The sequence below is a fragment of the Lathyrus oleraceus genome, chromosome 7, assembly GCF_024323335.1.
Source record: "Lathyrus oleraceus cultivar Zhongwan6 chromosome 7, CAAS_Psat_ZW6_1.0, whole genome shotgun sequence".
NCBI lineage: Eukaryota > Viridiplantae > Streptophyta > Magnoliopsida > Fabales > Fabaceae > Lathyrus > Lathyrus oleraceus.
Window position 1 is genome coordinate 314,643,806 of NC_066585.1, and position 6,170 is coordinate 314,649,975.

Sequence of the window (6,170 nt, forward strand, 5' to 3'; positions counted from 1 at the left end):
TCATCAGAGTATGCAACCATTTTACGGAAATAGGCTTGCACGTGAGTTTTGGGGCAAGAGCTACCATTGTATTTGTCAAATATCGGGACCTTGAATTTCGGTGGCACTCTCACACCTGGGACCAGCCCCAAGTTAGCAACATCTACTCCCAGAAGACTCTGTCCTTCCACTGCTTTCAACCTCTCTTCCAATCTTCTAAACATGGGGTCCATGCCAAAGTCTTCCTGAAGCAAGGGGAACTGATCATCCTGACCATCCTGAATGGGTTGTTGATCTAGGTTGACATGCGAGATCGGGATAGGCCCCGGTCCATTGGGACCATTAGCCTCTGTAGCTGGAGGATCAGCCAACGTCTCCGGTTGAGTAATAGGGGGATCCCTCTGTACCAACAATCTAAGCTCCTGTTGTCCTTGAGCCACCCCTTGAACCAAATCCATGAATTGATTCATGCGAATCTTCATCTCGGCGAGCTCTGCTTGTAGGCTCTCCATCGTTCTCTGTTGATTTCTTCGGGTACCGTATCGGTGAATGTCTGAGTCAGCTATCCTGCTAGTGGGACACCAAACAATATGAGAACACTGCAGCGGTACCTGTTATGCAAGATATGACAATGAATATGTAAATGCAATGCCATGTTTATCAAATCCAAAAGGTATTCTACCCCCTTGATTCCAGTCTCACATCAGGCGAATAGTGCAAGAAGACTGAGTCATGGATAAACTTCTGAGATCAAGATGCAACGAAGGGAAACCAACATACAAATGAGTTCCAGGAAAGGGGCCTTAGCCAAAAGTACATCAAAAGAGGATCCTCACAACAAGCCTGTGGATTATCACTACACAGCAACAAAACAAAAAGTAAAGGGAGGAACATAAACCAGGGATCAGCCTCCTGTATACAACCCATAAGGACTGCTCCTCACTTCATCCAGTAATGCCACCGTGTCGGGATGATCTGGAGATTCTGTCAAATGCCGGATAAGCAGATTCCTCTTGTGAATGATCCCATCCAGTTCGTTGATGTGCTCTTTGTAGTAATTCCCATCATCTTCTCCGAATACCTCTTCAAGTCTGGATTTCTTCAAACCTGCCAACACCTTGAGTTCTTCAATCTGTCCTCGAGCCTCATGGAGTTGATCTGTGATGTAGCCATTAGTAGAACGGGCGCACAAAAGCTCATTGTTTTTCCCCTTCAGCAAAGTCGTCAATTTCTCTATCTGACCAGTCAGTTCGGCTACTGTCTCCTCCTCCTTTGCCTTCTGAGAAGTTGAAAATGCATCCCATTGCTCCTGCCACCCAGCTAATTTACCATGAGCATCTACTAACTGCTGCTTGACTCGCCTAAACTCAGAACTGGATGATCTCAAGGCTTCGTCTGTCTTCCTGAAGAAGTCCGCCTCCACAGCAAATTTCCTCTCAGCTTCCTTTTGCACTCTGGCGGCTTCCCCCTTCTGATATTCTGCCTCTTGGAATTGATGCATACAGTCTTGCAACTTCTCACTTAACTCTGAGTTCTTGGTTTGAAGTCCCTCCATGGCACTCTTCAACTTGTCGTACTCCTCTCGGCTCACCATTGGTGACTGCTCAGGAGTAGGTGGATACAAAGGTTCTTCAATAGGGAACGGCAGACCAAACTCTTCGACTCTTCCTTGAAGCCACTCTTCATACCGAGGGTAAGTTCTACAATCTCCTTTTCCAAGGACGGTTCTTCCTCTCTTGATCACCTTGAGCCAGGCCTCAGCTGCCTTACGGGATACCGTCAAATCAGACGAAGAATGGAAAAACAAAGATTCTTCCACATCCTTTTCCAAAGGCGGAGTTCTTAAAGCATATCCAAACTGTCTAACTGCTAGAGAAGGATTATAGTTGATTCCTCCTCTTCTTCCTACCAACGGAACATTTGGGAAGTTCCCACAACTATGAATAATATCTGCCCGAAACAAGCTCCGGTCGGACCACCAAGAAATATCTTCAGCTCTCAACCCCATCAATCTCTTCGACCAACTCAACGAGTCCTTGACATTAACGAACACTCCTGATTTGGGTAGGTGAGAACTGAACCACCTATAAAAAAAGGCACACAACAATTCAACAATCCCCCTTTTCTATTCTTATTTCTGTGGTGCACTGAATGAAAGAAATCTCCTAGCAAGGTCAGTACTGGATTTCTCAACACGAAGAGGCGTATTGCGTCCATGTCCACAAATTTGGCGACATTAGGGAACAAGACAATCCCATACACGCAAAGAGCCAACACAGCATTGAAACCCCTCTGGTTACCGTCTTCCAGCTTCTTCTTTGCTTCTCCCAGTAAGAAACTCAGATGAAAACCACTAACTTCTCCCTTCTGACACATATTAGCCTTCCAGGCTGATTCCTCCAAATATGTGGCTGAAGCAACCATGCTGAGATCGGGCAGAAACTCAGAACTGTAGAACAATAACTGTGACCTGATAGGAACTCTGAGAAAACTGGCAATCTCCTCCAGAGTAGGGACCAAGATATAATCCGGGAATGTGAAACACCTCAATGGAGGGTCATAGAACTGTAGCAGTGTGAATAGGGCGTCATGTTGATCTTTGGAAAGAACCGTGACGAAACTTAGAATCAGACCGTAATCCTCTCGGAATCCTTCTAGAGAACCAGGATCCATTAACTGCATCAACTATTGGATGGGCTCTAGACAGACCATCGGAAACTTGTAGGCGACAAGTCTCTTTCTGCCAATATCCATCTTAAGAGAACCAGAAAAACTCCTACTGGAATCAAGAAGAAGATGTAAACCCCCTTGAAATGGATAAACACATGTTAAATGATATGAATGCAAATGATGTGATGATGTGAATGCAATGCAGTGGCATGTCAATCAGGATTGCTGTATCTGCTTGAACATCTGTCGGGTTACACTGTCTGAAGAGAAAACCACTGAGGAATATAATACAAGATCAAAGCTCTGCTCCAGAAAACCGGGTTGGTTGGAGGTTAAGGTTTCCTGAATTTAGCCCGCCCCTCACTGGTAGGTTCTAAGAACAGAAGTTTGTCAACTTCAGCCCTTCAGTCGCGAATAATACGTTTACCACTGAAGGTTTGGCATTATTACGGGATAAAAGACCTCCACTGACTCCCCTCAACAGGACATCCTAAAGCAAGTTCCCAGTCTCGGGGTCCTAGGATTGATCAGCGAGAATGCGCCCACCAGAGCTAACATAATCACGTCTCGGAGGAGAGGCCTCGACTGGGTTCTCGGGAAATGGTCACCAGAGTCGACGATTTCTAAAGGAACATCATGTCGTTACGGAACATCCGTAGGACATAATATATCCAAAAGAAACCTCGTCTGGGTGTGGTTCTTCACGAACGACTTAACGTAGCAACATGCCACGCAAGCCTCATGATCATCCACTCTAAAACCTGTGTGTGTACTCAAGCCTGGGTAATGGGCTTATCTCTCGTAGAACATCCCATCCCAACAAACAAACAACAGCTCCAACAGATACAGCAGATGAATGCAAGCAAGTAAGTAAATAAATGTACAAAAGCATGAACACCCAATAAACAAGAAAATCACACAAGCTAGGAGGGACTCGCTTAGGGAAGATGGACCAGCAAGAGGTCAACTTCTTAGTGTCCCCAGCAGAGTCGCCAGCTGTCGCAACCTGAAAAATACAGTGCGCGAAAAACAACCGGCGAAAGAAAATGACAGAAGAGTCGCCACTTACTCTAAAACTATTTGTTTACACGATAGTGATATTCTTTGTTTCTCTTTTCATCTTCGGATTCCTATCTAATGATCCGGGACGTAATCCTGGACGTGAAGAATAAGAAAATCTTTTTTCTTTTCCTTACTTGTCCTGGATTTTGAAATATTTTTCGTTTTTCTATCTATTTTTCAAAAAGAACTAGTTAAAAATGAAAGAAACAGGGAATAATAATAAATAAAAAAAGAAATTCCATAAGTTCAAAAGAAAAAAATTCCAAATCATCAATAAACGGAAAGAGAGGGATTCGAACCCTCGGTACAAAAATGCGTACAACGGATTAGCAATCCGACGCTTTAGTCCACTCAGCCATCTCTCCCCAATTCAAAAAATGGAATGATTATGCTTATGATACCTCGCATAAACAAAAAGAACAAAAAGTAGGCGTTATTCATCCCAAAGGAGGGAAAGGAAACGCTCGAAGTAAACCTGAAAAAGGAAAGGACAAGACGGGGTCTCGCAACCAAATCTTGGGTTCGGGAGTCGGTTATGCGAAGGGAAGGTATTAGCACCCCTACGCATCCATAGTACTCTACGGGATCCACTTTTGTGGTTTTTGTCTAAAGGGTGTGGGTTTACCTAATGTGTTTATTTACTAAAAAGGTTAAGAGAAATGACTCGCGCGGATGTCGCATCCACTGCATACGTATCTCATCTGAATATGAGAATCAGAGTCTTCGTAGCTCGGCTGACCTATGGGTTGGGGGATGTGTGCTCGCTAAGACATCGCGTCTTATGCCTACGTATCTCATCTGGAATGAGAATCAGAGCAAGCCGTAGTTCGGCTAACTACGGGGTTGTGGATTGGGTTTTGGATGAACGACGTTACTACGCAATCTACCGGATGCTCGACCTTTGGAGACTTACTCACCTGTAGTAGAAGGAGTAAACGTATGTTATGGAGAAGAAAAATCAATGAAGGGTTTGTTTGCATTGTAGGAACGCGCATGCAAAAGGGTAATGAGGATAAGACCTCATAGCTCTTAACCCTGGACAAAGGAACCTGCATAAAGTAAACACAAAAACATTGCCTCCTATCGAGGTCTTCCAGCTAGGAAAGCAGTAAAATGCGGGAAAAATGTAAAAGTACCACGCGGATAAAGATCCGAAGTAACAGCAATTAGAGGAATGGGAAACCCTGAGATCCTTCCAAGCTGATTGGAGAGGTTGATTGAAATTGAGTTGCACCCGTGAGGTTTACAAAACAATCTTTAGGGTTTATGTGAGGCAGAGGTGATTCTGTGCAGTTGAGTTCCCTTCAGGGTTTGGAGGCTGCTCTGAACTCTGTTAGTTCTTCTCTCACTATCTTTTTCCTCAGGGTTTTGTTCCAAGGAAACCTCAGAGTATTTTGCTTTTCCTCAAAATCTTTCTCCAGTGAATCTCCCAGTGTAACTCCAAGTGTCTTTTCCTCTACTGAAACTTCAGTATTTATAGACTGATTTTCGTGGGTAGTGGGCTCAAATGAGGGAGACCCAAGTCCAAAAAAATTTGTTATATTTTTTTTATTTATTTATTTTTAACTTTTTTTTTTCAGGAAAAATGAAGGGTAAATTTTGGGGTATTACATCATGGCACACAACGTGGCTCATTATTAATAAGTGTTAAGTTTGACCTTTGTAGTGCTTGAATAGTAGTCCTGTCTTGTACTGATTTGAATAGCTCAAACTCTCGATCTTGATCTTTGAATCTTGATTGAATTTGAAGATCCAGTATCCAACATCTTGATCATAAGGACTTACTTTATCAAGTGATCAAGGGTCTTTTGATCACTTGACTAAGCTTGGGGAATTAAGCACAGTCAAAAGATTTAGTCATCAAAGCGTACTTTGCTCGACTTAATCAGTGGGGAAAAATTAGTTGAATTGAGTGCACAACTACCTAAAGGGTTTGTGTTTGTTTGGAATTATTTTCTCAAAGCCTAAGCTATGGGAACATGCAAAAATTGGACTATTTCTACACCTAGGGGCAAAACAGTCATTTCACAAAATTATGAATATTGAATTAAAATTCTAATTATCAATTTCACCGAAAAAACAATTAAATTCTAAAGTAGGTCTAATTTCTAAAATGTTAAAAGATTAATCTAATCTGATTAACCTAATATTTCTAACATTTGATTAAATCTAAATTCTAGAATTTCTAATCAAATCTAATATTCCTAATATTATTTCCAATAATATCTAATTATAAAATCTAAACCTAATATTCTACAAGATTCTAACCCTAAAAATTCAATGAACCTAAATTCCTAATTCTTCTCATATTTCCGATTTTTAACCTTGATCAAAATTTCTAATCAACACTTAATATTCCAAAAAAATTCTAATCTAATTCTAATAATATCCTAAATTCTAATATTTAACAATACTAGTATTCTTAAAAAATTATATTATCCTAATTGAACTAATTTCTA

The 6,170-nt window shown here is 41.7% G+C and overlaps 1 non-coding gene across 1 annotated transcript; it reads right to left on the reverse strand.

Moving 5' to 3' along the window:
- Positions 1-3,989: 3,989 nt before the first annotated feature.
- On the reverse strand, positions 3,990-4,076 carry TRNAS-GCU (transfer RNA serine (anticodon GCU)). The gene has a single exon. It is a non-coding gene; the product is annotated as a tRNA-Ser (tRNA).
- Positions 4,077-6,170: the final 2,094 nt, after the last annotated feature.